The 24521-nt window shown below is 34.7% G+C and overlaps 1 long non-coding RNA gene across 2 annotated transcripts; it reads right to left on the reverse strand.

Moving 5' to 3' along the window:
- Positions 1–9791: 9791 nt before the first annotated feature.
- Positions 9792–14764, reverse strand: LOC131038483 (uncharacterized). 2 transcript variants are annotated; one of them, XR_009104494.2, is made up of 3 exons: positions 14317–14764; positions 13245–14095; positions 9792–11988 (listed from the first exon to the last, which is right to left on the reverse strand). It is a non-coding gene; the product is annotated as an uncharacterized LOC131038483 (long non-coding RNA). The 2 variants fall into 2 exon arrangements; XR_009104495.2 differs by having other exon boundaries at positions 13245–14089; positions 14317–14763.
- Between the last annotated feature and the right edge of the window lie 9757 nt (positions 14765–24521).

Below are 24521 nucleotides of genomic sequence, written 5' to 3' on the forward strand. Positions count from 1 at the left end.
GAATGTGTTCGGTTACTTTTCTCAGAGAAAAATCAGAAGCACTTGGAAAGTTCAAACTATTCAAAGCAATGGTAGAGAATGAAACCGGTAAGAAAATCAAATGTCTGAGATCATATCAAGGAGGAGAATTTACATCTAAGGATTTTAATGCATTTTGTGAAGTGAATGGAATCAGAAGACAGCTATTAGTACCCCAGACACCACAGCAAAATGGAGTTGTTGAAAGGAAAAGCAGAACTATCTTGGATGCAGTAAGAAGTATGTTATCAGAAGCAAATCTACCACATGTGTATTGGAGAGAGGCAGTAAGTACATCGGTCTATACATTCAACAAAGTTCACATCAAAGGTGAAACCGGTAAGACCCCTCATGAACTATGGTTTGGTATTACTCCTACTCTTAAATATTTCAGAATATTTGGAAGTAAATGCTATATTAGAAGGGATGAGTATATTGGAAAATTTGATCCTAGAAGTGATGAAGGGATATTTATTGGTTATTCATCTAAGAGCAAGGCATATAGATGTTTTAACAAAAGATTGCAGAAAATTGTTGAGAGTACAAATGTGAAGATCGATGAACAATTCAAAGGAACTTCAAGGTACATAGACTTTGAACCGGCAATAGAGATTCTAACAAATGAACGTACATTAAACCCACTGGTACAGAATGAAGATCCAGTTACACCGATATCATCTGAAAATTCTACAGTAACTGAGGAACAATAGCAAACGAAGACACCTCGGTATGTAAGATTGAATCACTCTAAAGATCAGATAATTGGGAACAAGAATAAAGGAGTTATGACAAGAGGAAGACTGACAAATGAAGAGGTATGTCTTATTTCTCAAATTGAACCATCATCAATTAATGAGGCATGTGAAGATAAACACTGGATAAATGCTATGGAAGAGGAACTAGAACAAATTGAGAAAAATAACACATGGGCATTAGTTCCCCGGCCTAAAGACAAAAATGTGATTGGAACAAAGTGGGTATTCAGAAACAAACTTAATGAAGATGGTAAGGTAATCAGAAATAAAGCAAGACTAGTGTGTAAGGGATATTCTCAGAAAGAAGGAATTGATTATAATGAAACCTTTGCATTGGTAGCTAGAATTGAGGTAGTCAGATTATTCTTGTCTTTTGCAGCACACAAGAACTACAAAGTATATCAAATGGATATTAAATGTGCATTTCTGAATGGAGATATTGAAGAAGAAGTTTACATTGAACAACCTGATGGATTCTCTTTGACAGACAACAAAGATATGGTTTGCAGGTTAAAGAAAGCTTTTTATGGGTTGAAACAAGCTCCAAGAGCTTGATATGCAAGATTGGATAAGTATCTTTTGAAGATTGGTTTTTCTAAGGGTAATGCTGACAACAACTTATATTATAAAGTGACAAATGATGACATCCTGGTTATAGAAGTTTTTGTTGATGATATAATCTTTGGAGGAGAAGATGGATTATGTAAAGAATTTTCTATTAAAATGCAGCAAGAATTTGAAATGTCTATGATTGGAGAAATAAAATTCTTTTTAGGATTGTAGATTTCATAGATTGATAAAGGTATATTCTTGAGTCAATCCAAGTACTTAAAGGAGTTATTAAAAAAATTTGGAATTGAGAACTCTAAATCGGTAAGCACACCTATGACTACAAATGACAAATTATCACTAAGGGATGAATCTACACCTATTAATTTGACTAGGTACAAATCTATGATAGGAGGTTTACTGTATTTGACACAAACAAGACCTGATATCATGAATGCAGTATGTATTGTTTCAAGATTTTAGAGTAATCCTAGAGAAAATCATGAATCATACACAAATGCAAATTGGGCAGGAGATGTGGATGATAGAAAAAGCACCACTAGCGGAGCATTTTTTCTTGGAAGCAGATTAATTTCTTGGTTGAGTAAGAAACAAAGTTGTACATCTTTATCAACAGTTGAATCAGAATGTGTTGTAGCAGCAACCAATTGTACACAAGTACTATGGCTTAAGCAAATGTTGAAGGATATAAAGGTAAAATGCAAGGAACCTATTACTATATATTGTAATAACACTACAGAAATTGACATATCTAAGAATCTGGTACTACATTCTAAAACCAAACATGTTTCTATCAAATTGAATTTTCTAAGGGAAAATGTTGAAGCAAAAGAAATTAAACTAGTTTATGTGAATACTAAAGAGTAGATTGCAGATATTTTCACTAAACCTCTGCCTAAGGAGACTTTTGAATATCTCAGAGACCAGCTTGGGGTCATACCCCCACTAGTAGAAACTTAGACAGTTGATGATAGTCATCGACCGGTAGAAATAATAGAGAAATCTTTTACTCCGACTTTGATAAGAAAGCTACTTCTTAGGGGGAGTAGTTGGTATATTGAATTGGTTGGTATTTTGTATCTGAAAAATGGTCTTTATATTGCTTTGGCATTTGATGTCAAAGGGGGAGAGATTGGTATGGAAAAACACAAGGAAAACTCATGACACTCCCAGGGGAGAGATTGTTACTTTGGGGAGATTATTGGTTTTTGGTATTTGGCATTTCTGTTTTGGCACTTTGATGGTTTTTCCATCTTGTGTTGCCATCAATGCCAAAGGGGGATATTGTTGGTATTTTGGTATGGTTTTGTCATTGATGTCAACACCTACTAAACACTTATCAACTCTGGCACTTTGGAGAATCAACAACATTCACCGGCAAGCAAGTGACTTATGCACAGTCACCGGTATCTGGTACACCGATAGGATATAATGTTCACTGGCACTTGGAATAGCATGGAAAACACCTGGTTATGTCAAAGACATCATTTGAACACTTTGTCTTGGAGTTTTGTTCATTGGCATATTCATATTTGCATATTTGTTGTTACCGACAAATAGGTCCAGGATATACACCGACATGTTTATCTTTTCCAGATCAGCACGACACGCTATGGAGATGTCTCATTATTGTTGTAAATGCATCAAGCCGACATGTTGAATCGGTTATTGCATCGGACATTGTTTTTTTTGTAAATTGATTTTATTGTAATATCCTTTAGAGCTGACCTACTAAAATTGGTCTTAGGTTATGATATAAATGTAAGTACTTATTTGTAAGATCATGTGTGGAATGCGAAAAAGAATTGTGTGAAGGTATATGTGAGAATAAGCAGAGCTATACACGTGGACATCATTTGAAGGTTAAAGGAGGGTTTTTGTGAAGACAACTAGAACTACACCGGTACTAAATCCATCATAGAAAGATGCAAATTTGAGCAGTACATCCTTATTGGATTTAACCATCCAATTATAGTCAGTGTGACTCCTATTTGTGTTTAAGCAGTGAGCTCTAGGCGCTTGGCCTTTCTGCATGTGCAGACCCCATTTGTATACACATACTATCTGCAGTAGTATCATCTAATTGTGGGTAAGGTTTCCCACCGTGGTTTTTCCCCTTACAGGGTTTCCACGTACAAATATTGGTGTTATGTGTTATGGATGACTTTGTCTTTTTGGCTCATGCATTAATCTTTACCAGTATTATAATTAACTGATAAAACTGTCTACTGGCATAAAAGACTGTTTTACCGGTATTAAGCATTAAGTTGGTAAAGTTGTTTTTGGTTTGAATTTATTAGACAACTGATTCACCCCCCCCCCCCCCTCTCAGTTGTCTTTGGGACCTAACAACAACATTGCAGAATATGAAGCTTTGGTAAATGGGATCAAGCTAGCCATCGAGTGGAAGATTGTTTAATTACACATCTATGGAGATTCTCAACTCATTATCAACCAAGTCAATGATCTATATCAGACAAGAGATGAGAAACTGATGCCTTATAAGAGAATGGTTGATGATCTCAAGAAATACTTTACCTTTGTATCCTTTCAGCAGATCCCCAGAACAACAAATAGAGCAGCGGATGCAATGGCCACTTTGGCATCTATACCACAGCTACAGGAATCTAATTTTCTCTTTGAATTCCTGGTGGAAGAGTTATATTATCCCGCCTATGATTCTCCCGAGTCCCAGATGGTCTGTTCTATTATTGGACATGACTCATCTCATTATAGCCACATTTACTCTTACCTGCGTGACCAAGTTGTCCCTGCTAATCTTTCCCGAAATGAAAAAAGGAACCTAATCCGCAATGCATCATGGTACGTCATCATTGCTAATGACCTATTCAGCCAAGGTTTAGATAATACATTGCTTAGATGTCTAGAAACTGAGGAGTCCCAACGTGCATTATCTGAGGTTCATGAAGGTGTTTGTGGATCCCATTCGAACGGTCTAACTTTAGCACGAAAACTACTAAGGGCTAGCTACTACTGGCCAGACATGGAGAAAGAAGCTATAAAATTTGCTAAAACCTGTGAAAAGTGTCAACGACATGGGCACCTTATACACGCTCCAGCAAGGGATCTCATACACTTTGTGACACACTGGCCCTTCCAACAGTGGGCATTTGATCTAATTGGCCAAATATATCCTGCATCATCTAACGGACACAAATTTATTATCATTGCCACTGACTACTTCACTAAGTGGGTAGAAGCGGTTCCGCTCATCAAGGCAACCGACAAACAAGTAGCTCTCTTTATTCTTAATTATATCATCTACGGGTATGGTATACCTTCATCCATTATAACAGACAATGGAGGACAATTCAAGAACAAAGATCTAGATGAACTCTGTGAGAAATTCAAAATAAAACAACACTGCTCATCAGTATATTACCCTCAAGGTAATGGACAAGCAGAGGCATCTAACAAAAACCTACTGACTATCTTGCACAAAACAATGAACGAATCCGGGAAGGATTGGCATCTATAGCTCAATCTTGCATTATGGGCTTATAGAACAAGTATCAGAACACCTACTGGGGCTACACTTTTTTCTTTGGTGTATGGGTCTGAAGCAGTATTACCTATTGAATTAGAAATACCATCTCTAAGAGTTTCTTTGCAAGGTCTTGTTACTAATGAAGACTATAGAATATCTAGATTGCAAGAGCTCGAATTGCTAGATGAGCGTCAACAAGTAGCGTTTGATCATCTCAGAGTGTATCAAAAGAGAATGTCCAGAGGATATAACAAAAAGGTTCGACACCGAGAATTTCAGGTTGGTGACCTAGTTCTAAGAGAAAATCCTAAAAATCAACAGTTTCGAGACGACAAAGGGAAGTTTGAACCCAACTGGCTGGGTCCCTATATTGTTACTGCGGCTTTTGGCTCTAGTGCCTATCAACTCTCAACATCAGAAGGAGAATAGCTCCGCGAACAGATCAACACTATCCATCTGAAGAAATTCTTCACTTAAATATTCTCTACTCCAACAACTTATGTAGCTAAAAAGTCCTAAAGAAATCCTAAAAATCAGAAAAAGTCCTGAAGAAATCTTAAAAATCAGAAAAAGTCCTGAAAAAAATCCTAAAAATCAGAAAAAGTTCTAAAAAAATCCTAAAAATCAGAAAAAGTCTTGAAGAAATCATAAAAATAAAAAAAAGTCCTGAAGAAATTCAAAAAAAGAAAAAAAAAACAGAAGAAAAAAAGGAAAAAAGAGAGAAAATGCCTTGGTGAAAACCTGGTAAACAGGCACCTTGGTAAAAAAAATATATGAATCTCTGCCAAGCAGGTGAAAACTTGGCAAATAGGCACCTCTTGTACTCAAGCACTCCATATATCAACCCAACGTTGGCATTCCCACTTTCATGCATCTTTGCTTTTGCTTGTACATATTTCAGTCACTTTTGTGACATCCTGGTTCGTTGGAACCCTCATGGCTTGAAACTGATCAATGTCCTAGTCTTAGGTGAATCAATCAAGCACATTACATGTCCTAAGCAGTATCAACCAAGTCAACTTTACGTCAGTGAAACCTGGTCGTCCACTCTAAGTCAATCACTTGTCTCCTGACTACTGAAGAGTTTTATCACCGAGTACACAAGGAAAACAAAACTGAAAACAACTACTAAACAGTTTGAGCTATGCATGAAAATTTTCTTTGTGTGTTGTCTTTTACATTGGCCTTCGCTTATTATTCCCTCTGAGTAACTCGAGGAAGTCTATCTTGACTAAGAGGAGCAAGGATTGGGGGCATAATATTTTCTTTGTTTTTTGCTTGTAGGAATGATTCCAATGATCTAAAAACATCAAATCAACTAGGTGTCTGTGATAAGAGCCTTCACATTAAGGTGAAATTGCCACACATACCTCAACTCCACTTATTTGAATGCTACAGGGAGGTTCCCATCATTTTTTGTCTGTTTTGAGGGAATTTCTTTATAGAGCAATCCAGGTCCATGCGTAATTTGTCCAAGGATATGAACAAAAAAAAAGGGTCATTGCGGACAAGATAATTAATATTGCACATGCAAAGAAAGGAACTCTACTTTGCCTACTATAATTGAAAAACGCTCAATGATGAAAATTAAGTTGTTCAAATCTAGTGACTAGGTTTCGGTTGCATCTCATTTTGCATCTCATCTTGCATTTCATTCTGCATTTTGTGAATTTAGAGTGATTTTGGTATGGTAACACTGATTTATTTATCTTCTGAATGAGAAGTTGGAAGCTTCATCATTTCTCAACGAAGTGGTCTCTTTTTCATCATTGTTTCTCCAATCGAGTACTTGTGTATTGAGATGTTAGTTGCATACATGAGCATCTTATATAAATCCATACATTTCATTTTATACTTATTTGCATTCATATTATTGCATGAAGAAAAATAAACATTTGCATTACTAGTTACTCATTCTCCTCATTTATTTGCATCATCATTTATTTGCATAAAAAGAAACAAAAATAAACAACAATATTTCATTTGCATTCATTCATCCCTACTGAAAAGATATGCATACATATAGAATTAACCATATAGAGAAACATCTCATAATCAATCAACACAAGTACGATGAAATCAAATCAAGAGCTCGTAAATCGATTATCGTGAGTCTATTTTTGGGATTGAAATCAAAATCTGATGTCAATTCTCTCATCGAAATTTCATGATGTTGACCACTTAGTGCTTTCATCACAAACTCATTCTCTCTTCTAATTGCGCTAAATTTCTCATGAATCAATGTTAAATCTCAATTTAAATTTCTACAAATCAACTTTGCGCTCAATTTCTTATCAATCAACGCAACATTTTCAAAAATTCCTCTAAATCAATTTGTGCTCAAATCATTATCATCACTCAAAATTTGCCTATCATCATGTACCCTCGCTATCTTTCAATTTCGCTCCCGAGGGGCCATACTTGTGACCTTATGACCTTACATCTTCAAATGTCGAGAAAATTTTTAAATATTCATCGAAATTCGAGCAAAACATCTTTTTCAACTAAAGAAAATCAATTGAATCCTCATCGCTAGGAGCATCTCAACTTCATTGCTTTATATCAAGTTGAGATCTCTCGATCATCTGAATCAAATCAATCTCTAGGAGCATATCAGTTTCATCGCTTTTTATCAAGCTGATTATTCATTTAAACTCAATCAAGGGTTTAAAGAGTATCTTTGATCACACTCAATCTAAGTAGGTGTTCAATATTCATCGCTTTGGATCAAGCTGGACAGTTTATCTTCGCTCATCTTGATCAATCAAGTTCAAGATCGATTTTTATCATCACTCACTGTGTCTAGATCAATCAAGTTCTAGATCAGTAAGATCCGCTTCTTGATCAATCAAATTCAAGTTCGGTATCATTTTTTTTTATCGTTCCTAAGTTCAATCAAGTTCGGGAATGGTATCACTTTAATCAGACTTCATTCAGCTTCGTCGCTTCGAAACAAGCTAAACACCTCACTTTTCATCTAGTTCGTAATCAATCAAGTTCAGAACTGGTATCTCCTAGACATCAAATTTTCTTTGAACCAACGCGTTGCTTGCACATTAATTCAAAGAGGGGCAAATGTAACACCCTAAAAATGGTCATCTAAACCATGGGCCCCTAATCTCGACAACATCACCAAGGTCCTAACCAAAGGCAATTAAATAAATCTTGAGCACACAATTAATTCTTTAATCATCAAATGTCACATGGAAAATTAATAACTCAAAATTTATTAAAAATTTATTTAATTAATTAATCATTCCAAGTAAATCATTTTAAACAATTATCTTATATATTTTAATTAAATATCTTTTGCATATTTAATTAAATAAATCAATTTGCCATTAAATCATCAAAAAGAGGAATTAATTTGAAAATAAATCAATTTGCCACAAATCTTCAAAAAAGGAAACAAATCAAGAAAGAGGAATTGGAAATTATGAGTACAAATCTTCAAAAAAGGAAATAAATCAAAAAAGGAATTAATTGACAAAAAAGAATTAAAATTTGAGAAAAGAAATCAATTGGAGATAATCTTTAAAAAAACAAATTAAAAACTGATAAATAATCTCAAAGAAAGCAATTAAAATAATTAAATATTAAAATTGAATGAAATAGAGAATAAATCAATTTTTTTTCTTGATTTTATCTTAATTTTAGTTCAATTTCCTTTAAAACTGAGAAAAGCATCCAATCACATCAATTCACCTGGATTGTGCTTCCTCTTTGAAAACCTTGACCTCTCATCATCGTTTGATCTCAACCATTGGTTTCTTTATGAATTTTCTATAAATTCAGGCTCTCATCTCTCATTCAAAAATCCTAGAGAATATATTGTTATTATGTTGTTTTTGCTTTAGGTTAATTCAGAATTTGCATTGAGATATTGCATATTAGTTACTTCATATTTCTTAAATCATTTAGCTTAAATATTCATATATTGCTTAAATCATGTTAGATTAATCATGCATATCTAGATTAATCTTGCATCCATCTAGCTTAAATTCATGCTCATGTAGATTTAAAAATCCTTCGTTTAGGTGTTGTCTAGTCATTGGATAGCTTAGCAATCTGAGAGCAATCTAAACTCGCATCTACTAGAAGGCAATGGGTCAATTTGTTATGGTTTTATTATTCATTGATTATTGATTTACTAACTATGCATCTAATGACTTAATTGAAGTGTTGTGTATTCCAGATACAGATACACGTCCACTTTTCACACACACAGTATGTATTCTGGTATTGATGCTCTGTGATGTGTTTGTGTATAGATGAAATTAGACATCCTTGTAAGTCAAAGGACTGGAGTATTTTATTTGCAACATAATTTTTAACGCTGACTTATTATTCTGCCTGCCAATAAATAATTGGCATAAATAATGTTACTACGAGCATTAGTTGTAAACGTGGCTAATAGAATACATAATTATAAACTTCTGCCTTCAGATGTCATGTTTGTTGCATATGGACTAAATCGAAAAAAAATTGAGACTTTTTTTTAAATCTATACTGTAGAATGAGAGAATATAGGCAATAGCATCAAAAGATGTTATTTCCTTGTTAGTGGAAAAAGTGTTTAGTACTCGAACATGTTACAAAGGGGATTAGTGGAAAAGAAAAAAACTGAATAACCAATGAAATACAATGCACAGGAGAGATGCAGAAATGATGCAAATGTGCCAAGCTATTGATGGGTTGTAGATCCTCAACCTTTAAACAAGAGTCTTTGGTAAGGTACACTATTTAGTGCTTGTATATATATAAATACAAGCTTGCATGGCATTAAAGAAATAATGGTGCACATAGATTTAAACCAGAGTAGAGAACCCAATATCAGATAACGTATCCAAAAACCTGATTTCAATAGTCATAATTAATTTCAAGCATAGAGCATGCAAAGTCTTTAATCAAAACATTCAAAAAAATAGAATAGAGCATAGTCTTGTGAATCATAAATTCTGAACATCATTTTGATGGAATCCAGTCATCAACTTGGCACATTCTCTGCATGATTATAGTGAACAATGACAGAAAAAAATACAGAGAAGCAGAACTAGTTTCAACAACAAAAATATACAGAAACTAGCAGGGAAGAGTTTTTCCATTCACATTAATTGTTTCTTAGTGTAGATAGTATGGCACTCCATTGTCCTGCTCCAAGATGGAGCCCTTATGAGGATGAATAGAGTTGTGTACATTGTTGCAGTTGCTAGCATTGATGGGGGATATTTCAACATAATATACTCCACCTAGTATAGTTCCATGAGAAACGAGGACACCATTTCCAACTAAAAGACCAGGAAAGTTCCATTAGAATTTATTTTGCATTGGACAAGAAAATATGTATTAACCCTTATTAAGATCACGAGACTTATATACTTCTCAGATCTAGCTTCCTTAAGGACCCTCATCGTGAAGATGTAAGGAGTTCGAACTGTAATATTGAATTGTAATGTGTTAAGGCTTGATGTCTCCTGTAGTTAGCAATGTATTGTATAATCACTATAAGTTAGATCAAACCAAACATAAGAAAAGTATCATTTGATTTATTGTTTTAGCTTAAGAAAATGAATGATGCATATTATACTCACCATGTGTAGAATTTTAAATTTTCTGTACGCATTGTCAAAAACAAGGACAAAATATTCAACGATGAGAGCATATATCTCCTCATATTTAGAGGCCAAAAACATAGAAGTTACCCAACAAACTGCAATGATTTTCTCACTACACTTTGACTGGAAAGATATCTATCAAAGAGATTGATTGCTAGGAATAGTGTCATGCATGAGACCAAATTTCAAATGGACCTACCCAGTAAGATGATACATGGCATTGGATACTAAGTGCCTTTGGAATTTATTAAAAAACATTCTATAACTTGGAGAGTGAGGGAAAGGAAAGACCTCAATAAGCCAATCTATCAAAATTGCTCGCATTTTCTCAATTATGTCTAATTGGGGAGACATAGTCTGGAAGAATGCAAGAATGCATTCTTTTACTGCAAATAATATGGGTAAAAGCTCTGATGGTACATATTAGAGATGTTTTTCCAAGGAAAGTAAAGAAATGTAGATGGTTATTAAAGATGTCGGAGAAAATAAATGAATGTTCTTGAGAAAGTTCAACTTGAAATGTTGTGAACTATACCATGTATACAAAGGCCTCTTCTCAATTGAAATGAATGGTTTGTATTGTTTCTGAATGGAAGGATACAATTTATCAATTTTATTGTAAATATTCACAAACATGGTATGATACATATTTATGTTTTTCACAAGTGGATGACTCAGATGCAAATCCATTGTGCACAGAAACATATTTGTGTGTTGAAACAACAGACAATGTTGGCCATTGGATACTAACCAAGCAATTGTTAGATCTAGTGGGGGTTGAGTTGAAACGGCTTAATGTAAGGCTTTGAATTAAAATTGTTTCTCAAACTACACACAATGAAATCTTGTTGAGAGGGGACAAAGAGTAAAATTAGCAAAATGTAAGTCACATTGATGGAAGTATGGTCAAGAATGTTTTACTCAAAACACATTTAGAAAAGGAAAAAGAGGATAAGTTGAATTATGGTGAATTTGAAGAAGGTTGTGGTGGCTGGTAAAGTTGAAGAAGCTTATAGTGGATAGTGAAAGAAATGAATAAAGGATATGACTGTGACAAGAAAGTGTAGAGAAGGATTCCAAACCCTATTTAAAATACAGGATATGACATTTCAAGAAAGTGTACAATGAAATGTTATGTTTTCTCTTATAAGAGAAATACAGAACTGAAAACAGAAAACATAGGTCGTATTATATACCTGACAATTTCACCATTATCAAAATCTTAGCAGAGCATGCTCTATGTGTTAGAATACATGGACAATTTATATGATTCATGCAAAAATGTGTTTGTACTAGCACACCTAAAAAAGTAGTTTCAAATGCAAATTCAAAGAGAAGGATGGATGGAAATAGCACCGGCACTGGGGCAACAACGGCAGTGGTACAAACTACAATGTTAGATCGTGCAGCCTCGTGTCTAGAAATGGATACTTCATACCTCTATTTTGCCACCATGCCTTGGGTTTTTGTGCGTTCTCTCGCTTAGAAAACTGTGAATAACTCTCAACGCATCTACAACCGTCTGCACTGCCAATCAAAGGCAGCCAAAATATTTTTTCGAATTCGAATTCGAATTCGAACCTTGTGACTTAGAATTTAAGTGAGCCTAAGTTTTGATGGATTGTTAACAGAGATATACTTAATGGTTGGTTGTTAATTTATTGTAAACAATTTCATAAATTTCATTTTGAACACTGTTTATGTGAGTAGGTTTTCGTTGTCTGTGGGAAGTTTTGGGGAAATTTTCCATTCCTAGGGATTGATAATGGTTTAAGGAAATGAACATTTTATCTCAATTCTTTTATTTTGAAGTTACTGCTTTTTCTGGAAAGGGTTAGTGGGGAATTGTTCATCTCCTTTTGTTTTTGCTTTAAGTTTTTGTATATATACCTTACAATGTTCGACCAAGTCATTCAGAAAAGATGTAGAAGGCGGCCTCCAAATTCAATGCATAGCTCCAACTTGATGTACCGAAGATTGAAGTCACAAACATGGCATACAAAATTTTGAATAAAAAAATGTAAATTATCATTGTAAGAAATAAGTTCATGGAAACCGATGAGTAAGTTTCTGTTTAACAAATAGTCAATTCTTGCTTGGAACTTTGATAACAAAGCGTAAAAAGCCTAGTAAAAAAAAGCCCACACTTGGACACAACATCCCTCCTCAATTTAAGGGAAATAAATCAAGGGCTTAACTGCCTCCACATGAGGACAAAATGATAAATATACAAAGCTCAATAAAATATTAAAAAAAAACCCTCAAACAGATTAACCATCCTATCACTATTTTAAAATAAATCTCTTAATAGAGATGCAGTAACCAAGGTCTCAAAATATGCCACCTACTTAAGTTTCAAGTTTTTTCTGAAACGCGAGAGATATAGATAAGAATCTTTAAGCATTCTGAAAACATGTATCATGAGAAATTATGTAGAAAAAATTAAATATTTAATTTCTAATTTTTATTAATATTATATATAAACAGACCACTTCCTGCAGAAAGCTACGTAAAACCTATTTGCCATCACTTAATCATATTGTCATGTTCTTCATTTTTTTGTACCAGAATCTATATGGAATGTCATATCGATATCAGTGAAAATGGAAAGTTGGCAGTGTATGCAGCTAGATTCCAGCACATTCATACAATTTTAGTGGATAGTAATTGCCCTAATCAAATAGATATGTCCACTGCCCTAGTTAAGTAGGTTTAAAACAGATTTGAAACCAAACCCAAAAAATGAAAAAGGCTATAAACAAAATCATAACCACTGACCTGTGAATAAAACCGAAAGTAGAAAGGTCGTGGACAGCAGTACAGTCACAACAGTGTGCTTCGTGAATGAACTGTCAATGAGTTTTCAGCAGATGCAGAGGGCTTTCATGCCTCCCACTTCACCTATCAATGTGAATAATCTTCCTTTCCGTCACAGACGATGGGGTTGTTGTAAGCATGCACACAGTGCTCATTATTTTCCATGGTAGCAAGGCAGAGAGAAATGTGCAGATGTATCTACAGTAAATTATAAAACATGGGCATTCTACAATTATGATTCTAGAATTCCCTTCCCGTTCCTTCTTACAAACTTGGAAAAATCCTGCAGGTAGAGGTCTTGGCAATCATGGGAAAAGAAATGGATTTGAAATAAATAATAGCAAAATATTTTAAATCTAAAAAGATTTCAAGAGTAAAGCATCAGCAAGCTACACACCAAGGGACAATTTTTTATGTTTCATTAACAAATAAATCTTGCAAAACACGTGAAACCCCAAACAGTAAAAAGCATTTCATGAAAGAAATGCCTCACTTGGGAAAATCAACAAATCTGTGAAAACTTTTCTTTCATGGGCTCAAGCAGCGGGATGGCGATAGATTGTCTCACCATCAAGGTAATAGGCATTCTCAATATGCAAGGAATCTGCCATCGCATGACCTATATGGAAAACATGGATACATAAACAAGGTCAAAAATGTGGAAGCATAGACTGCAACATATCTATCTCTTGAAATACGGTCCTAGTGACATCGTGGAATGTGTGTTAGCTCCTGCCATACGCTGCCAGCGACATCGTGGAACGTGCATTCTCTCTTATTGTAATTCGCATTATTTCTCTGACAATCTGTTCCTATCAGTTTTAGCCAATTCAAATGGGGGAAAAATAAATTACGTAAATTTAATGTTTAAAAAACTTGCATCTTTCTGTGAATGAACATAGCATTAACATAGATACAAACAGAAACATAAAAAGAGAGCAATTTCTGATTGGCAGTTTCTTATGAGTTTAATCAGAGTTAGTAAGGAAAGCCTCCCGCTATAGTTTCCTACTAGCAAGAACTAATAATTCACCTTAGAAAGGAAATAGCATGTTCGATTTACATAAGTATGTTCGATAGACAGGAGATGCTCGGCAAAGTCATAGGCCATGGCTTGATCAAATAGACAAATAAATTGTCTTCTCGATAGGAAAATCTCTCCACGATGAGAGTTAAGTTGCCCTAATGTGCCATATGAGACTGCACACATTCTAGTTTATTATTTCAATCCTGAGCAGAGTATTGTTTAAGAGGCACTTTATGGAACACGATGAATGCACGATGTGCAGAAAACTTATTTGTTGAAAAGGATTTAAAAACCCTCATCGCTAGTAGACATGCTTGCGTAATGTGAAGTCATCGAAGAGATAATTAAATTGTCTCATCAACAGTCACTTGTCATGCCAATGAAAATGCCCTAACCATTTTTCAGAATACATTAAAGAGATGGCATTCCATGATGCACAAAATGTATCTGCAGGTATAAAGCCGAATTTCATCAACTTTGTAAATGAGCATCTACCAAAGTATAATTGAACAGCGAATGGGCATCTACCAAAGTATCAAAGATTTTAGTTGTAAATGTCATGGCAGACATAGGTTAAAATAGGGACTTTGTCAGGGTAAAGGCATTCATCACAGTATAATTGAATGTCTATAAGAGCTAAAAACTTTTTATCCAATCATTATTAAGATAAATAATTTTTATAGTTTATAAACTTAAAAAATATGCAACTATACTTCAAAATAAGAAAATAAATTTTACAAACAAAAAAATACTTGTTTATAATTGGTGCAAATCACTTTTTTTAATAATTATTTAAGTCAAACTCATTACATAGTACTTATCCTAACAGCAAGTACTAATATTAATTCATATGTAAATAAAAAAATTATCAAATGCTGGTAAAAAAGGATCAATAATCCATAGATATTATATAAAAAGGCATAAATACATTTATTAACAAGTGAAATAAATTATTTTTTATTTTAAATAAAATATCATAGCTATCCACTATAAGTGTCTTATTTATAAAATAAGATGCTCACTTAAACAAGTATAGTTATCATAGTGAAAAAATATTATTCTTATGTGTACAACTATTGGGATAGCAATGTTGGAATGCACTGATACCGGCAGTAAACTAAGAGGGGGTGGGGTGAATCAGTTTACTAACAATAACAACAATCAATTCAATTATAAATCTTAAACAGGAGCACAACCCAATAAAGAATATAACATGAAAGCACAACACACATAACACCAATATTTGACGTGGAAAACCTGGAAAGGGAAAAACCACGGTGGGAAACCCTACCCACAATTAGATGAATACTTTGCAGTAGTATTGTGAATAATTACAAAGGGGTCTACACATACAGAAAGGCCAACACCCTAGAGTGCACTGCTCATCACAAAGGGAAGTCTCGCTAACTTACAAAATCATCAGACTACAATCTGGAAAACAATGAACTATGAGAGTAGCATCTGCTAATGTCTGATACAGTTCTGGTTAAGCATTGATGTTTTCTCTGCAATACAAAACCTTTCCAACCTTCTCTAATAATGCAAACTTAACCAACCATAACCATCACATGTATATCTGAATTACATGAACAAGTCACCTATAAATACAGATCATCAACCTTATTGACAAGGTCAGCTAAACCCTAAACCCATAAACCCATAATTACAAAAATGACATCACATGATATCACCGGACCAATATTATGATTTACATTACATAGCATGGACCTAAATCAGGTAACCAAACAATTATATCCATCGAGGATTCCGCTAAGACCAAAATCCAACATGCTTCACTTGCTGGTAGAAACCCTCAGTGAAAGTTTAATTGGATCCAAATAGGACTGCCATAATAGCACACCATCCAAAGAAAAGTCGCCAAATGCTAGGGATTATGATCAAGAAGCACCAAGAGCATGAAAGAAACTGATTTCATAAGTCGGACCCAAAATCCACTGACTAAGTCACCAAAATAGCATACCGGTAAAGCTAACTGGGAATGCCAGAAGCTGGTGAAGCCAAAAGCTAGTCGATAAAGGCATAAACCAACCAGAAATACCAAAATCGATAACTTAATCATGAAATCACCAGAATATAGAAAGCATATAACCATCAAAATAAGCATACAAAACCGATTCTAGAGGCCTGATCATACCAGATCAGAATCATAGCCAAAACTATAATGATCACCAAGACTAACCAGGCTAGTCTCCAACCAGGATACAGTGCTGACATCAATGATAACACTTAACCAAATCCAGCATATTTCCACAATCTCCCCCTTTGGCATTGATGGTGACACTGAATATGAAAAACATCCAAGTGCCAAGGAATGCCAACAGACTCCAAAACCAACAAAAGATCTAGTAGTTTTCACATGAATACCTTCTCCCCCTTTGACACCAATGACAAAGAATGGATACTAAACCAAGAATAGTGAACCAAATAGCTGACTACTCCCCCTGAGTAGTAGCACCATCTTCATCAACCCGGATCAGAAAAGTATGTCTGATACACTCACCGGATTGATGCATCTTTGCATCACTAAGTCTCTTCCGGAGGGTTGGTAACCCCCAATTGATCTCTGAGATATTCAAAAGTGTCTTTAGGCAATGGTTTCATTAGAATATCTGCAATCTGTTCCTTAGTAGGCACATAAACCAATCTGACTTCCTCTGCTTCAACCTTTTCCTTCAATAAATTATACCTTATAGAAATGTGATTTGATTTGGAATGAAATACCGGATTCTTTGACATATCAATAGCAACAATATTATCACAATGAATAACAATAGGCTCATCATAACTTACCCTTATATCCTTTAACATCCGTTTCATCCATAAAATCTGAGTACAATTGGTAGCAACTACAACATATTCTTCTTTAGCTGTAGACAATGAAGTGCATGATTGTTTCTTACTAAGCCATGAAACCAACTTCTTCCCAAGAAAGAATGCACCACCAATAGTGCTCTTCTGGTCATCCACATCTCCTACCCAATCAGAATTTATATATGCACATAATGTGAAGTCATCATTCTTTGGATACCATAACCCAAAGTTTGTTGTACCTTCCAAATATCTGAATGTCCTCTTGACAACAATATCATGAGTTTCTCTAGGATCTGACTAAAATCTAGAAGCAATACAAATAGCATTCATTATATCAGGTCTTGTCTAAGTAAGGTACAACAAACTACCAATCATTGATTTGAATCTGATTGGGTTCACCTTAGGTGATTCATCATCCTTTGACAATTTGCAACCGTTTATCATAGGAGTACCGATGAGTGTAGAATTCTCAAGTCCAAATTTCTTAAGTAACTCCTTCACATACTTAGTTTGACAAATAAAAATACCTTTATTAGTCTAAGTAATTTGCAAACCTAAGAAAAATTTCATCTCACCAATCATAGACATTTCAAATTCATTCTTCATATCATTAGCAAATTTCATGCATAGACCTTCTTCTCCTCCAAAAATGATATCATCCACAAAGACTTCAATAATCAATATGTCATCATGATCAATTTTATAATATAAGTTACTATCAAAATTACCTTTACTGAAACCAAGCTTTGAAAGATACTTATCCAATCTAGCATACCATGCTCTAAGGGCCTGTTTTAGTCCATATAAAGCTTTCTTCAATCTACAAACCATGTCCTTGTCTTCTAATAAAGAAAATCCATCAAGTTGTTCAATGTAAACTTCCTCTTCAAGATCTCCATTAAGAAAAGCACATTTAACATCCATCTGATATACTTTGTAGTTCTTGTGTGCAGCATAAGAAAGAAAAAGTCTTACCATTTCAATTCTAGCAATTGGGGCATAACCTTCCCTATAAAAAATTACTTCTTCCTATGAATAACCTTTGCAAACCAATCTAGCCTTGTTCCTCACCACTTGACCTTCCTCATTCAATTTGTTCCTGAAAACCCATTTAGTTCCAATAATATTATTGTCTTTAGGTCTAGGTACAAGCTCTCATGTCTTATTCTTTTCAATCTGATCTAATTCCTCTTCCATTGCTTTTAACGAATTTTCATCCTTGCTTGAATGAAATATTCTGGTTCAATTTGAGAAATTAAACATATCTCTTCAGCAGCTAACAAACCTAGGAGTCTTTGAATTTTCTTGATTTGTTGACTCATTCTATTGTTCCTCTATCACTGTTGAATTTTCTAATGCTACTGGTGTCACAGGTTCACTGTTCTAAACCAATTCTTGCATTATCGGTTCAGTTCTAATAAATTCATCTTCCAATTCATAATCATATGCTCTTATCTAATTACTGTCATGCTCATCTACCTTGACATTCATGCTTTCCAATATCCTATTCAATATTTTGTTATAACATTTATATGCTTTTCTCTTAGTAGAATAACCCAAAAATATTCCTTCATCACTTCTAGGATCAAACTTTCCTAATGCATCATCTCTTCTAATGTAACATTTGCTTCCAAAAATTATGAAATATCTGATAGTAGGGGTATGACCAAACCATAATTCATAAGGAGTCCTACTGGTATCGCCTTTAATGTGTACTCTGTTGAAAGTGTATACAACGATATTGATAACCTCTCTCCAATAGATATCAAGTAATTTAGCTTCAGTCATCATAGTCCTTGCAGCATCCAAAATTGTTTTGTTCTTTCTTTCCACCAATCAATTCTGTTGTGGGGTTCTAGGTGCAGAAAGGTGTCTCCTAATACCATTCCTTTCACAAAAGTTGTTGAAATCACTGGATGTAAACTCGCCGCCATGATCTGATCTTAAGCACTTTATCTTCAGTCATGTCTCAATCTCAACCATAGCCTTAAAGATTTTGAATTTCTCAAAAGCTTCAAATTTCTCTTTCAAAAATGCCACCCACATCATTCTAGAATAGTCATCAATAAGTAACATAAAATATCTATCACCTTGAAAACTTTTAGTCCTTGTCAGTCCACACAAATCAATATGAATAAGATCAAGAATTTCATTAGATTTATCATGTACACTTCTAAAAGAAGTTCTAACTTGCTTACCCATTTGACATTCTCTACATACTGGATTATGAGGTTTAACAATCTTGGGCAAATCTTTGACAGATGGTATTGAATTGATCTTTACTATGCAATCAAAATTAACACGACACGTCCTCTTATGCCATAACCAACTTTCATCAATCTGAGCAATCAAGCAAGCCTTCTCACCGGAGTTCAAATGAAAGATATTACCATTAGTCTGAGTTACAAAAGCAATCTCCAATCCAGATTTATTAATGATCTTACATTTTCCATCCTTGAATTACAAATGAAATCCTCTATCCACCATCTGACCTACACTTAAAATATTATGCTTTAAGCCTTCAACATAATAAACACTATCAGTATTAGTCTTACCACCAATGATATTGGTCATTTTCCTTTGATCCTACATGCCTTCTTGTCTCCTAATCTGCCATCAAACAATTGCAATGATAAGAACTCTCTTTTGTCACCAGTCATGTGATGTGAGCAACCACTGTCTATAACCCACTCATCCCTTTCTTCAATTTTAGCAGCCAAGGCCTTAAACCTCAGTATGTGTCGGTTCAATGACAAATTCCAGAAAATCATCCTTGATAGCAATAAAGACCCGATCTTTCCTGAATGAAACACTATTACCGGATCCATTCGCAAGTTCATCATCATCATCATCAGAAATACCATCATCATCACCAGCATAATAACATGATTTATCTTTATTCCTTCTGAATATAGGTCTGCTCTGATATTCAAGATTAGGCTTATAATTCCTCATAAATCTTTCATGATTCCTAGCAACTCTCTCAGTACATCTAGATGCAAAATGATCAATCTTATTGCAGGAAAACATTTAAAAGGGACTTTTCCTCCATACTTACTTCTAGTTGGTCCTTTAGGAATTCTTCTAGCAATCAGGGCTTCCAACTCTTCAATCTCTCTTTCTTCTTTCTCAATTTCCTCCATATCCTTAGCATCCATCTCTTTCTAATCTATCTTCTGTTTCTTGAATGCAGATGCTTAAAATGTAGTCTCAGTTTTAGCAGCACTCTGATCTCCAAGCTCAAAAGAAGTCAATTTCCCAAGTAGTGTATCTTTGGTCAAAGGGGTACTTGACATTGTCTGGAGTTCATTGATAGCAGTTGCCTTCATCTTGTAATCCAGAGGTAGAAATCTTAGAACTTTTGACACAATCTCAGCCTCACTAACAGATCTGCCACAACATTTGATACCCATGACAATCTCATTGACTGTATCCATAAAACAACTTATCTTCTCATCTTCTTCCATCCTCAAAGTTTCATATCTTACCCGGAAACCTTCAATTTTAGCAATCTTCACAACCTAGTTACCTTCATAAAGAGTTTCAAGCTTTGTCTAGATCAGCTTAGCATTCTCCAACTCTATGACTTTCAATAGCTTTTCATCAGATAGGGCGCTCAACAATGCTTATTTTGCTCTTACATCATTTTCATCTCTCTTATGTTCATCAACATGTGTCGGTGTACCAGAATTAGGATCATGAGGTATATACCCTTTCTCCACTATCTCCCAAACTTCAGCTCCAAAACATCTGAGATGAATATTCATTCGCTCCTTCCATATCTCATAATTTGTACCATCAAATCTGGGACTCTCCTTCTGGTAAGGATTGAATGTAGAACTAGATGCAGTTTCCATTGGATCTCCTCAAGCGGTTAAGCTTCTGCAGAGGGGATCTCGATCTGATACCAATTGTTGGAATGCACCGAAACCGACAGTAAACTGAGAGGGGGGGTGAATCAATTTACTAACAATAACAACAATCAATTCAATTATAAACCTTAAACCAGAGCACAACCCAATGAAGAATATAACATGAAAGCACAACACAAATAACACCAATATTTGGCGTGGAAAACTCTGAAAGGGAAAAACCACGGTGGGAAACCCTACCCACAATCAGATGAATACTTTGCAGTAGTATTGTGAATAATTGCAATAGTATTAATATTGGACTAATTCATATTAATAATTTTCCAACAAAAAAAATTAACTAGCAACAATATGTATTAACTCCAATATTTTTGTTAAATATTTAACTAACAACAATATGTATTAACTCCAATATTCACAATTTCATTTTTATTCAATATTTTTAAATAAACAATTTCTTTCAAATGTTGGCAAGAGTCTTTGAAAAGTAGACAATTTGATAGTAGTAGATTGAACTGGTTAGAAACACTAATATAGATAAAGTTATAAATTTAAATTTTTAAAAAATATTTGTTAAGTTTTGATTTAAAAAAGTAGGATAGGCATGTACCATTACATAACTGCGAAACGACACTTGGGGCATATGAGGGATGTGCAGCCAGTAAAAAAACCCCCACTAAAACATAGTTTTAACCAACAAGGACTCCCAAGTGTTGGCATTATGGATGAATTGATTATGTGTTGCATTGATGTTTTGTCATTGATGTCAACACTAGCTAAAATGGTTTTGGTTATCGATAGACAGGTTTTGGTTACCGGTAGAAGATCTAGTGTTACCGGCAGAAAGGACTATCTGTTGGACACTTCCGACATGTTTGGATCAATGAAGTATGATTGACTTTATGTGTTACATGCTTCTGGAGTATGTTTTGGTTAGTTGGTATTGACTTGGTAATCGTATGCTATCACACACTCTTGTAAACCCTTACCGACATGGGTTTAAGGTTTAACCGACAGAGCTTTCACTGAGAAATCTTGACAGGATAAATAAGTGGTGTTGGTTTGGCTTCTAGATGGATTTCAGGATGCTGAAGATGTTCTTTGATCGTGCCTCAACTAATTGAAGACATTGCTTTGGCGTAGTGGACCTAGATTAGGTCCGGTACCTATCTAGGTTATGGACCGGCATCATGTTAACGTATTCTCTACATGTTATCGGGATGATTTATGGATTGGTTATTGTTGTTTTGGTCTCAAGCCGACATGGCATATCATTGTAATATGGATGTATGTAATGATCTTATTGTAATATCTTTTAGGTGACCGACCTAATTGGTTTAGGCCTTAGGGTTGGTATAAATTGATGTAATATCTCATTGAAGATCAGGAATATGGTCATGAAATGTAATATCATATGCGAAGGAAATTTGGTCGATCATAGGTGATCGAATTGGGATTAAGGAAGAGGTCAAAGGCCTTCTATATTGAGCTTAACCGAACTATAATCAGGCATGGTTCATTATTCTGGATTGTTGTCCATTTATCTTGAGGTGGTTATAACCTCTCTGTAGTCAGTGAGACTCTTTTGTGATGAGTAGTACGCTCTAGGAAGTGTGCCTTTCTGCATGTGCAGGCCCCTCATTGTATCACATACTTTCTATAGAAGTATCATCTGATTGTGGGTAGGCTTCCCACTGTGGTTTTTCCCTTTCCGGGTTTCCATGTACAAATCATGGTGTTATGTTGTATGGTTGCATTGTGTTGATTATTTGTTTCACTCTTAAGTTTTATTGCTTACCAGTATCTGGTTCTGCTACTCTGGTACTTAATGTTTATGTGATCCAGTTAAAGGTTATAAAGTGGTTTAATTGATATAATATGTTAACAACTGATTCACCCCTCCCCCTCTCAGTTGTTCACCGGTTATCCTAACAATTGGTATCAGAGCTCTGGTCCTCTTTTGTAGAATCTTAACTGCTTGAGGTAGATCCTATGGCAGCTAACACTTCAAATCCACTGGCAACTATTTTCAGAAGAGAAATCCCTAAGCTTGATGGAACAAATTATGGGATATGGAAAATTTGAATGGAGACTCATCTTAGATGTATTGGCAAGGATATTTGGGAGATCACTGAGAAAGGATACACACCTTATGATCCAACATCTAATAATCCTGCTCCTGCAGACATGGACAAGAATATTGAAAATGATTATAGAGCTAGAGAAGCCCTCTTGTGTGCACTTACTGATCAGCAAATCATGGGATTGACTGATAAATCATCGGCAAAGGTTACGTGGGAGAAATCGCAAACTCTGAATGAAGGTGATCCTACTGTCAAAATTGCTAAACTTGATGGTTACCGGGTAAGTTATGAAAACTTAAAGATGGAAGATAATGAAAGAATTGTTGTATTTATGGAAACAGTAAATGAGATTGTTATGGGAATTCAATGTTGTGGAGGATCTCTGAGTGAAGATGAAATAGTTTACAAATTCTTGAGAGCCCTTCCACCGGCTTACAAGATGAAGGCAACTGCAATTAATGAGCTGAGAACAATGGCAAACACTTTAGTTAACAGAGGCATTCTGATTGGGAAATTATCTGCTTTTGAGCTTGAAGAATTTGGATCTTCTACCGGCAAAAGTGATTGGAAAGCCTTATATGCAAAATAATTGAAAGATATGAGGAAAGAAGATGAATAATTTGAGCAACTTGATTCCTTATTTGCTAGAAGAGTACCTAAAGGACCGACAAAAAGTAAGTATGAAGGAAAAGCACCTTTTAAATGTTTTGCATGTAATAAGATTGGTCATTTTGCATCTAGATGTCCTGAAAGGAGTGCAAGATTTGAAGAAAGAGTTAAGAAATCATTTAAGCGTGATGGTATGATGAAAGAATAAGTATCTGGTAGAATACTGAGAGGGGGGGTGAATCAGTAAACTGATACAAACTTCCCAATCTCAAATTCAAACTCACAAAGTAAACTTTCACTTATCAAGATCAATACTCATAAGAATACTCAACATCAACCAGTTAACTATTATAACAACTTAACAGTAAACAACTTCAATCTTGTAAACATCAAAATGCTTAATCATATCTCAACATATTCAATCTCTTAATGCTTCCAGTTGTCATGCCTTATCAGAAGTTAAGTAGTCAATCAAATCAACAAATAGATCATAACCACAAAAACATTCACCACTTGACACAAATGTTTATACGTGGAAAACCCAAATAGGTAAAAACCACAATGAGATGAGACTCACAAGGATATTTATCTGAACTTTTGTGAAGTTCGCACTATTAGGAGCTAAGCATGTTAAAGCTTTTACAATAAGTCTTGTTAAGAACTGATTCTATTAGGAATCACCCGGTTAAGGGATTTACAAAATGCCTTGATGAAAATCAAAATACCCTGTTAGGAGTAACCTCAGTGGAGGGTTTGAGAATCCAAGCTAATGGACCACCTTGTTAGAGGATTTAAGAAGTAACCAAGCTTGTTA

This window comes from Cryptomeria japonica, chromosome 10 (genome assembly GCF_030272615.1).
Source record: "Cryptomeria japonica chromosome 10, Sugi_1.0, whole genome shotgun sequence".
Lineage (NCBI taxonomy): Eukaryota > Viridiplantae > Streptophyta > Pinopsida > Cupressales > Cupressaceae > Cryptomeria > Cryptomeria japonica.